Consider the following 12,684-nt stretch of genomic DNA (forward strand, 5'->3'; position numbering starts at 1 on the left):
TTAAGTCCAAATGCAAAAAGAAGGAAACATATAGACATGGCAACTTTGTTTGTTGACAGGTATTATTTTCAAAACAATTTGTTTTAATTGCAAGCTTTTTGAGGACATTAAAAACTGTAATAGAGTATGTTAATATCAAATGCTAAACTATTTAGAATTGAACTATTTAGAATAAAGTTGATTGTTGGTGAAACAGTCCAAGGTCAAAGGTCATCTGCACCACAGGTTGTTTGTTGTTTGTGTCAACTTTGAACATTATTTGGTGGCAGCCAGCATCTATTCTGCACACCAACCAGATTCCCAACCAGTGTGAAGGTGTCCAGTGTCCTCGTATTTTATATCAGGCACTTACACGCAATGTTATATTTAAAGGTTGCTGCCCCTTTTTTTGGTTTGAATTCCGTTTTAACTTGCTTGAAAATTAATTGTGTTAAAATAAAAATAAACATTCTTATTCTTTTAATTTAGTTTGAATTAGCTTTTGGGCAAAGTGTTTGGTTCATACCAGATCCTCTGATACTCACAATTGCTTCACAAGCTGCCTGTGCTATTGTGTTTCATGCTAGACACTACGTAACTAATTATTCTCTAAATAAATCTAGCTGTTTTCCTCGATTGTTGCATCCTGTCTGTCTCTGATCATGAAGTCCTATAAATACCCCCTGTCCCTGGATTACTGTAATCCAGTCTCTCAGTTGTGTGTGTGTGTGTGTGTGTGTGTGTGTGATCCTTATTGAAGTAGTCACTGCATTTCTAATGCTGCAGTACAACAACACTCTTCTCTTATTATTCTAGTGATACATCTCAAGTGTCTCATTCCCTCATTTGTCTGCAGCGACAATACATTAATCAGGGTTTGTCATTTTGGCCAAAAGAGGAAGCAGTCTTTCATTCCCTTTAACATGTTCTCTGAAATATGAGCTTCTATGCTGTTAAACTGGAAGAAATTACACTCGCCATGATGGTTACATTTGGGTACAAAACCTTTAATAAAACACACAAAAGAAACAGAAGAACAGGGACAGAAGCAATTAAACAGCCATTAGTTTAATAGATGAGATCCATCAACTTCCACACCCAATCTAATCTAATGACACCACTCATTCTCCTGTGTGTGTGTGTGTGTGTGTGTGTGTGTGTGTGTGTGTGTGTGTGTGTGTGTGTGTGTGTGTGTGTGTGTGTGTGTGTGTGTGTGTGTGTGTGTCCTGGGGCAGAGCTGCTGATAATCCATTGGTTGGGGATGCATCTGAGAATAACAGATGGCATGTGCAGCCTATACGCTGTTGAACCTGCATGCTCAGTTTTAGCAACCAGGAAGTATTCTGGGTGTGTGTGTGTGATTGTGTGATTGTGTGTGTGTCCTTGCCTCCTCCATGTTAGGGATTCTCCCTAAAGAGCTTTGATGCCTCCCTGCATCACTACGTGGTACTAATCACTCGTACCAGCTGTCAGCGTGTCAGCCTCTCTTCTTCCACATAACCTCACTTCCTCTGCAGTCGGCCATAATGGACTCTCACAGCGTTTATATGAAACATGATGAACATATATCAGCTGCTGATGCCTCTGACTGCTCAGTCCCACCAAACGAGGTGCATTATCACTGATGTGATTTAGTATTTTTACTTCATCTATCGTCTTTTATCCCTTCCTTACGTTTTCGCTCTGGCCTAAACCTCTGTCAGTATTATCCTAGCTTTAAACCTAAAAATCCTCTAGTAGTTCTCAAGAATGTGGTAAATAAAAATTCCCACCCTATACTTAAATTACAGATTTGTATTCAGTTAAGGAATCATAGTTATAATCAGTGGAAATACTTTAGACGCAGATTGATGCCACTAAAACTTAGTCTAATAGAGTCAGAATTTAAGAAATGTGCCTCTATATAAATGAGACGAACCCGAGTTATAAAACGTATCATGTCCATTCCAGGTTAAATGGTTTGATGTAGCACTATCATCACTTATAAAGAACCTCAGCAGGGCCTCATCCCAGACCTTTGGTGCCTGAGCGGGATCGCCATTGATTTATTGACCGGGGCAGATAATAGTCAACCCAGTGCTTAATGGCCTGTGTATGGATTTATGAGTTATGTTCCTAATAGTTCAAAAAAATCATTTATTTCATACCTTTAGTGTTTTAGGTCAAAGATTACACTTTAATGTAATGATCAGCTAAGTATGGCCAAGACAACCCAGAGGAGACATAACGGGAAATCTGATGGAGGACAGAGCATTTAGCATTGTTCTTTACAGAAATGGTGAACCTGCTGCTTGTCCTTGTGGAGCTTCTATCATGTTCTGAGACTGCAAGCATGCTCAGGGGGGATGGTCAATTTGAACCCATCACTGCTCCGCCAGTCACTCACACACCCAACAACCTGCCACCCATGACAGCACTAACACATACTCCTAAACACACAGTAATCTTCCCCCTGGGATGATGGTGGACGGCAGGTCAAAGCTCTCAGTCAGTTGTTGGCAAGTCTAGAACCACCGGATCCTTCCAGCCCACCAGAGTGAGTTCTACCATTGCCAAACACTGTGGGAGAGTGCAGCCGTCACAGCCACCAGATCCGAGTGACAAGTAGGGTTCAGGTTACACAGGACAGCTCAGTCTCAGTGGTGGAGCACCAGCCTCCATGGTAACCAGTGATATCTGAGAGGGATATGCAATCGATCAGATCCATAGTTTATCCTCCTCTTCTCTCTGTCTTTCTCTTTCAAAGAAGAGACCTGGACATTTATGATCAGCTGATTGCCTATCTTGTCCTATATTGGCACCACACATGATTGCTCAAACGAAAAGAAACAAAGCAAAAATGTGCTAGTGCCAAAATGGGCAAAGAAGACGAGAAATGGCAGTTGGATAGGAGTAGCCCCAGTGTGGTTCAGTCTCTACTCTGTTTATGGCCCTATGGTAATTCACTGATTGTGTGCCGTGACAGTGAATTCTACCAGTGCCATACACAGAACAGGAGGAGATATAAGTGCAGTCCTGCCACGTTACTCAGAGCTGTCCTATAACCTGACCGTCTTTTCCTTCATTTGTCTGCAGCTTCCTCTTCAGACTCCCTGTAAAACCTATTGTGACATTTTTAAAGTGTGAGGGGTCTCGTCTCTACAGTCCTGTGCAGAGTGGGAATAAGCAGACAGTATCAGAATCAGCGGCCTCCTTCCCTCATCTCTGTTTCAGGGAGTCAGACCATCTGCTGGGAGAGACAGGCCTGTAGAGGTGCTCGTCACCCAGTTTAGAAAATCTCCACACAAATTAGCTTGCATTTTATCCTTCTCAAAGTTATATTATCGTTAGCTTTTGGGACATATCTGGCCTCCTTGAGATCCCTCCTGATGCAGGTGGAAGAGCAGTCTGCTCCGATTGATTCTGGCTGTAGGGAATGATGTGCTAAGTGATTTTTGAGATGCTCCAAATGGGTCCCAAAGCAGGGCTCATCTTCCCGTTTCCGGGAGAGATCAATAGAGTAAAAAAAAGAGAGAGAGAGGGAGGGCGAGGGAGAGGGAATAACAGACATCTCCTCATGCCTCACATCTTATTTGCTAATACTGAATAATAGTCACAAATAACAATATTATTATGAACGTATTTCCCGTTAGATAATCAATGTTGCTGTGGAGGATGATGATATGTTTTACTCTGTGTTTGTATCTTTATAATGAAATGTAAAGCATAGCCAGAAGCTTTAAAAAAAACACCATCATTATTATTTCAAAGATAATCTGATTCTTTTAGAGTTGGTCTGATTCTTACCTTATAAAAATTATCCATCCTCACTGCATGCATTTACAGTTTAGTTAAAAGAAAGACAAGAATAAACCTTTTTGGTGGTCTTCATCTGGAGTGACTGGGCAGGACCTTTTCGTCTGGTACTTCTTCAGTCCGTACCAGTGTGTCAGGTAACTCTCCGTGTCTCTCTCTCTCCGTCCCTCACTGCTTGTTTGGGCTGTATGGAAGGAGATTTTAGTAGACAGGTAATAAGTAGCTAAGCATCTTAACCCACTGGCGGTATAGTAATCCACGCTGCCCTCCTCCCGCTCCTTCTGCTGCTTCTGAACGCAGGCCTACAGCACATTTCCTATGCGCATTTTACGCACAGGACGCGCACTGCAGTGGCTGTAATGGTAATGTAACCAAAGATAATGTGGTGTTGTTCAAACAGAAACAGGATCATCGTGAAATTACAATAAAGTACCAAAGTTATAATGAAACAATACAAGTCTGAAATAACGCAGATTGATGCCACTTATAAAACTTAGTCTAATTAAAATCCAAGATATAGGCCTACGAAAGACGAACAAAAAAATAATAGTCTTACTCAGCTCCATTTCTAGTCATATGACACATTAAAACCCTGGTGTTGGCTACCAGGCAGCAGACCTACCAGCATCCCCCGGGTGTGGCTCCCTGCTGCAGCTCCGTCTCATCCTGCACGGGACCAAAAGTTTGTCCAGGCCTCCTCTGCTGCTCCTCGTTATATACATGCAGCTAAAGGTCCCTGCACGGCTCATTTACCTGCTGTCGGTGATTATTAGACAGATTGCAAGTGGAAAAATCGGCATCTTCCTTTCAGCTGATGTGAGTCCGTCAGAGTGGGATAGGAAAGGTTTGGGTTACGGCTCTTTCAAAGTTGACGCTGAAATCCACCCGTGCAGCCTTTGTCCTCTCCATACATTATGAAGGAGGCGCAGCCGGCCAACAGCGGCTCATCGCCCTCTGCGCAAAGCTGCTGCTCGCGTTACTATCACATAACTTTACCATATAATAATATAAAACACTGATACCTCTGTTTCATCACTCATGACACTCATTCTTACTCGCTTTTCTCGATTATTATGTAATTTTTCATTGCTGTTCACTCCAGTCAGCCTCCTTAATTAGGCCTAAAAAAATGTTTACCTAATCCAGAGTAATACAACGATTTTAAAGTGTTGCAATCTCTCTCCTAAATACATTTTCTAAAAAAAAAAGGTCTTCTTTGTCCCTCTTATATGCTTTGAGTTCCATAATTGAAAGGATAATAAGAAATAGGTTTCAATAGGAGTTAGTCGTCCAGAATACTTTATCATATCACCCTCCAAACCTCGAGCCAAATTAAACTGATGTTGAAACAAGAAACCTGAATATGCTCAGAGAGAGTCTGCATGGCCACACAGCAATGCATTTTTAATAACTTCATTATACTGCCGGCCCGTTGAGGAGCGTCATACTCCAGCATCGTGCAGAAGACCCACCTTTATTTATTTACTCATTTAAGATGATCCATATCTGAAACAAGCAGCAATTTGAGGAGCAATTCTCACAATATAGTTTAGGCTGAGCTTAGACATTTCTAGAAATGTATTAGTTTATAGACAATTATCTAGGGACATAAATAACATAATACACAAGGCATGATACATAAAACATATTGTCAGTGGTGGAAAAACATAAAATCATTCGCTTTAGTAAAAGTTGCAACACAACAGTGTAGAAATACGATACGAAAAAGATAAAGTACAGAAGTATTAGTATGAAAATATACCCATTGGATAAGTAAAAGCAGTCATTTTGCAGATTGATGGATTTATATAAATCTAATTGAAATGTTGCTGTTAAAATGTAGCTTAAAATATAAACAACATTTTATTGATATGATATGATTATATTTGTATAAATAATCTAAATCTGTAACATTTATCAAAAAAAATGTAGTAGATTAAAAACTGTAAAAATTTCAATCTATGTTGTCGAGTAAAAGTATGAATATGTACCCAAAAAAAGGGGATACCAAAGATTACCTTGAATTTGTAGTGAAGTATAGTCCTTGAGTAAATATACAAGTTACTTTCCACTACTGCTTGGTAAATCACAATTATGAGGTGATTCCACAAATCTAATCATCTAAATGATGAGATGGCATCATAACTTCACGTCTATTACTATTATTAGCATTGTATTCTTTATCCTGAGTAACTTCAAATATATATTTAAATTTTCCCAGCAGACATTGACTGTCATATTTACTCTTTCACCAGCAGGCCCTTTTCAGAGCAGACATTCTGATATGTCATGTCATGACAGAACAAGCAGCAGCAGGACCCTGAAACTGGAGCAGTGTATGGAGACAAAAAAACATCACATACTTTATTGTTAATATCATTAGTATTTTTTGTATATTTATTAGTATTTATTTATTATTAGTATTTCTGTGAGAACACAAAGGCAATTTAGGTATTTGATCCATGTATAGTTTTCTATACATATGGGTCATGTACATATTGGTAATGTGATTGAGTATAACTGAGTTTTCCAAGGTGTATGTTTAAAGAATAACATGTGAATAATAATTGGACGAATGCCTAATTGGCTAACTTTGAGTGGACCTTCTCATTTCAAATCTAAGACGTATGCAGTCTATAACACAGACGGGTATCACTGCCACCTAGTGGAGGAGAGACAGATGTCCCCTCAATAATGTTACTTTTACTTCACATTAGGGCTGCACGATATTGGAAAAACCCGACATTGCGATTGCGATTGCGATTCCCCCCCCCCCCCCCCCCCCCCTGCGATAGGCTATATATTGCGATATGAAAACATACAGGAATTGAAGAAAAGACCGTTTCCCCCCCCGCAAACCATCCTTTCTTGAACTTTAATGCTATACAATTGGTATTTTTTTAACTATATTTAACCGGATGAAGGATTTTAGTCACGGACGTCTGGATCTTAAGTTATCAGAGCAACAAGCTGAGCAAGCTCGGTTAGCAGCGCTGAACTGATCTGGAGAATCACATGAAACTACTTTATTCAGTGTTTTTACCTTTAATCACCGGGTCCGTTTGCTTTGGAGATTTGATTGTGATTGGTGGTTTGCTGTGCATGCAGAGCCTGCATGGCACTCATTCAAGTACCCCTGACATGAGAGCTGCACAAGTTTCCTTTTGTAGCAAGCAGCAAAATAATTGTAACATGACGTTTTTGAGTTAATTTGCCTACTTAAAGGGGATCTATCATGCAAAATGCACTTTGTGATGTCTTTTATACTGTTGCGTGAGACATTATATTCAGCAGAAGTCTCCACGTTTGCAGTCAACCTAAGTATACTAACGGACAGAAGAAACACACGACCACATCGCTCAGAGTTTGGCCTGGAGTACTGGGCCGTTTGTTCTGCGCATGCTCATTAGCAGCAGCATCACCACGTTTAAGGCACATTATGATGATGTCATACACATGAACTGAAACATGACTTTGTTATTATACAAATATGCTCAACATATACATAAATATGTGTCCCCGGTGCGTCGGGGGAACTCACGCAGCGTCAGAAAATAAAAGCCTCTCTTTTCCTCCGTAGCCTACCCAAATCTTTTAAAAACGGGTGGACACCGAGCGGAGACAGATTCCAACCGAACTGACGTCAATTCGGCGGCGGACCCACAGAAAGTTGCGATCAGAAACAATGCCTGACGTGTTTTGGACGTCTTTGTTTACATTAGCAAGCCTCGCTAACACTCAGAGCTAACCTGTCCTAACCAGAGCACGTGTTTAAAAAGCAGGAAATAAAGAAAGGAACTCACCTTGTGATAAACCTGCAAGAGAAAAAGCATTTGAGCTCCATACTATTTCAGAAATAATCCTTGATGTGGTTTAAACAGGATGGCGTTTTATCACAACCGAATTTAACTTTATCTCCGATGGAATTCTGATCAGGCATTAGCTCCGCCTCCTCTTATTTATTTTTTTCAAGCTAAGGACCCAAAATCTGCGTTTCTCTAATGGCGCGTTTCCACTGCAGCGGGTAGCTCGCAGTTACTATAGTAACGCAGTGTAGGCGGAGCCGTGACGTCATCTTCAATGAGAGCCCCAGAAAAACAACACAGCCGTTAGCTCTTAGCACTCAGAGCTCACAGCTCCTCATATCTGTTCAGAAACTTGACAAAAGTTAAACAAGTACAAACCACAGACTGCCTGTGTCATGGCGAATACAGTCGCTGGTTTATTTATGTCTGTATAGGCCGTTGTTGTGAGTGTGGACGGTCGGAGCATATATAACGTTAGCTTAGCCAAGCTACATTTAGAAAACACGCATTTTAAAAGGGTTTTTCGCCTGCCGTCTGTCTGCAGACTTGTCAAAGCATTAATTCATGGTTTTTACTAACCGGTATCAGTATGTTGTTACTTCGGCATCATTTTGAAACGTGTATTACAATTAAATCACGGTCAAATATGTTCTTGTTGTAGTTGTAGCCCCCTTGCCAGCGATTCTCTCTCTAGTTTAGCATACTCAGCCCGACTGTTCCTGGCCCTAGAACCACGATTTAGTCGGGCCAGAAAAAAGGTGAAAAAGTAGCCCCGGGCCAAAACTAGGCCAAGTGGAAACGCAACCAAAAACGGGCCCCGCACGGCATAGCCGCGGGAAGTAGGGGTGCTGGGGGTGCTGCAGCACCCCCTGTTGGCGAGTGGTGTACATTTGAAAAACGGAGTGACCACCTAAATAAAAATGATTAAACTACATAAAATAGTTATGATTTTACTTAAAATAAAATTAGCTGTATACAGTAGCATATAATAGTCATAGTATATATTTGTATATATCAGGTGGCTTGAATTTATTTTCCAAATAAGTAAAATCCGAGTCATCTAGGTCGTAGGTCTTGGGAGAGTGACGTAATTGACGCGACACACACCCTGCAGAGTGACAACTTTCTAGAATGGAGCAAAAAAGGATTTTGGATTTTTTTCTCCAACAAACAACCCAATAAAAAGAGTGGACCACCAGCTACTCCTCAGCCCACCACCTCTACAACTAGAGTAATATATATAAATGATCCATTATCTCATTACATTTGCGCATATTTTAACACATTTCAGGAACCGAAATCTGAACTTTGGATAAAGCCAGGTTCAAAATTCTCGTTTAATTTTGTAGTCATATTAGCATCTACTGTAATGCTTTCACCGAAGGGATTTTGGATATCTCTCTTTATCACTCCATAAATCAGAAAATATTGTCAACAGCCCTAAAATATCAATTTTCGCCATGTTTCTAGGTATACAATCTTATATAATTCAGTCTATGAATGATATATGAACAAACCCTTCTGTAAAAGCCTTCATAATATTGATAGGAATATAACTGGAAGGTCTGGTGTATGTAATTGCAACTGAAGTGGAAATTTCGGACTCAGAGTAGGAGAAAAAACTCATTTTGAGAAAACGAACTTTAAAGATTGCAGTGAGGCGCTAGCTAAACCCTCTGTTCTTTGGATGACAGCTTGCGCATCGACGCACTCCGTGAAGGTATTTCATGTTCGGGGTCATTTGTGTTTTGTATAACCTTGCTTCGTGCAAGTGACAATTGTTGTTGTCTTCTCTGTGAACGTTTTTTTCCGCCGTTCTTTTGCCATTTTGAGATTTACATTTCTAGCGGAAAGCTAATCAGGAAGTGTTTTAGCACACCACGTGATGCATCTGAACGAATCACGTTGTCAGAAATTGACACCAGCCAATGAGATTTCGTTTCTTGGTTTAAGACCCTTTTGTGCTTTCACGATTGGTTGCTGATACAAAGGAAATGACCATATTTGGATCCGATGAGCAGTGGCGACTGGTCATTAGGGGCAGGTAGGGCACAGCCCCACCTAGTGTCAGCAGAAAGTATTAAAAGTAATGATTACAAAAAAATGCAAAAGATAAATTAAAAAATATATAAAATATATTTTAAGATCATGTTTATGTATCTGATTCGTCTGTACATTGCTGTTTTAGTCTGTGTTCTTCTAATTACTGTCTACAGTGTGTGCCTATTGAGCTGTTTTGAGCCATGTGGGACAAAACCCGATCCTGCCCCTTCCTCTCCCTGTTTAAGTCAATGGTGACTGTAAAAACTACACTGCGCATGCTCAGAGTATTGTCCTATTTAATGTGTGTGGCAAAAAAATAATGACCATAGGGGCATAGTGCTGCCATCCCCACCATACATCATCTCACATAATTCAGAGCTGATTGGCTGTAAGTACGTGTGCCGCGAAAAGTGTGGTGTGTGAAGAGGAGGAGAGAGAGCTGCAGTGAGGCGTCCTAAAACCCGGAAATAAACTGCGCATGGCTTCCCTCCACAAAAAAGCAATGATATTTCTCCATAGGATTTTAGAAAATAGCTCCAAATAAGATCTGTGGGAAACAAACCTGTTAGATAAATGCACGTTTTGTTCAGCCGGATAATATCCACATGTCTACCCTACTTTTATAATTTTCGAATCATAAATCTATTGATTAGATCAGATTTATGATAGACTTTTGAAACTACAAGAACATAAGGAGGACTTTTACAAAAAAGTAATAGAGATTTTTGTCCAGAAGGATAGGCAAATGGACTTCATCTTCATGTCAAGGTAAGACTGCAATTTGATTGAAAATGGGATCTTACTAAGAGAGAACAATTCAATATTTAAATGATACAATTACATTTTTTGGGTATCCTTTTGTTGAACTGTCTGTTTAAAATTAATTGAAGCATCAGACAAAAAAAGCTTTTGAAAATAATATGATATTTTGATTTAGGTCAAAATATAATATTTGTAAACCTGAAGAGTCAGAGCCTCACCAGCCATGAACCTCACTGCAGAAGCTTATATATAGACATCTAAGTTTTTTGTGCCCCACCACTTTTGTACATATAAAAACGCCACTGCATAGGGGCATAGTGCTGCCATCCCCACCATACGTCCAGGGGCGGATCTAGACAAATATTCATGGGGTGGCAAGAGGGTGGCAGGAGATTTTGAGGGGTGGCATCCCCTGACAGAAGTATATGCTGATTTAAATCGCAATCATATCAATCAATTAGGGGTGTAACGGTACCCGTACTGAAATTATTCGGTACGGGCCCTTCGGTTCGGTACACGTGTGTACCGAACGAATATAGCGTTAAACGTAAAAAATTGAGAACATGAACAACTTTCTGGAAGTAATCTCAGGTATATATCATAGAGCGACCAAGTCATTTCATTGGACGAGAGGCATACTATGAGAGCTGGTCACAGGGATGCGTTCAAATGTAGTCAGTCATTTGAGGAACTGTCGAAATGGCGAACGCAGATAAAGTTGAGCTCGAAAATCCTCCAGCATCATTGAAGGCTCCGGTTTTGGAACATTTTGGTTTCGCAGTTACGTACAAGGATGACGGACAAAGACAGGTGGACCGAACCAAAGCTGTTTGTCTGTATTGTTCAACTAACATTGGTTACGCGGCTGGCAATACATCACACTCATTTGAAAAGGCATCACCCGAATGTGAATATCACCGGTACCAAAAGAAAAAAGACTGAAGTGCAAACCCAACTCCCACTAGCATTTAAGCCTCCACCACTCGCAGAGAGTTCAGACCGAGCCAAAGCTATTACAAACGCCAAGTATCCTTATGTTGCCATGTCAGCAAAGCGCTACCTGGCTGTATCTGCTGCCACTGTCCCTAGAGAGGGTGTTCTCCACAGCAGGAGCCATTGTTAGTGCCAGCAGATCTGCCCTTTCGGCAAGCAATGTGGACAAGTTCATCTTTCTTTAGAACAACATGAAAATACAATGACAAGCAAGTCCTAATGTCAAACTGGCTGCTTAGGAACTAGTACAGTTCAAATACAGATTATTTCAGTTCATCGAAATGCTGCACCTTAATGTTTATTTTACTATATTTTGTATTTATTTGAATACATTAGTCACAGTTTAATAATAATTTAAAAAAAATATTTAATGTTTTGTGATAATTTTTTCTGCTGTACCGAAAACGTAACGAACCGAACCGTGACCTAAAAACCGAGGTAGGCCTAGTACCGAACCGAAATGTTTGTGAACCGTTACACCCCTACAATCAATGTTAACTTGGAAAGCCACAATATTAATATTTTAACTCAATCACATAGGTGATATTATTGTGGCACATCAGTAAAGCCTTACATACGGCAGACGTAATTTAATGAATTTTAACTGAACAATAACTGAATGAGTTTGTCTCACTCTTAGACCAGTAGGGGTACCAAATCTATGCAGACTGCTGCAATAAGTACATTAATTAACTGTCTCATCGATGTTTGTCTGAATGAATATGATACTATTAACAATCATATTATTCCTATCAGCTGTCAATCACTGTTAATAAATAATAATAGATTTAATTTGTTAGCGTTTTTACAGCTGCTCAAAGACGCTTTACAGATATAGTGAAGAACTGTTATGATTCACATATTCATTTATTATTGAATAAACTATATTTTTTGGAGGAGTTAATGATGAATGTTCATCAAGATGCTTGCTCGCTCTCCTTCAAATTTGAAAACAAGTAATTATATCATTATTGATATACAGTTACAACCTTGACTTTACATCAGAAAGAACAAACATTAAAGAAGTGACTAACTGCATCAGTTAGGATTAAAAAACGTGTATTCAGCTAAAACATCGCTGCAGTTATTATCCAGTGGAAGGTCCTTACCTACTGGCCTAGTTAAATCAAAGTGGTTACTTTCTGTTGGCTGGGCTGTGTAGTTTTACACACCGTCTTATTTTACTTTCTCAGGACTTAAAACTGTTTTTTGGGGGCAAACCCCCTCAAAGAAAAAAATATATACACGCATACAAGGTCATCATCTTAACAGTTTGTTATTCTCATCGAGTCATCCGTGAGCAGAG

The sequence above is a fragment of the Gymnodraco acuticeps genome, unplaced genomic scaffold (genome assembly GCF_902827175.1).
Source record: "Gymnodraco acuticeps unplaced genomic scaffold, fGymAcu1.1, whole genome shotgun sequence".
In the NCBI taxonomy this organism is placed as follows: Eukaryota; Metazoa; Chordata; class Actinopteri; order Perciformes; family Bathydraconidae; genus Gymnodraco; species Gymnodraco acuticeps.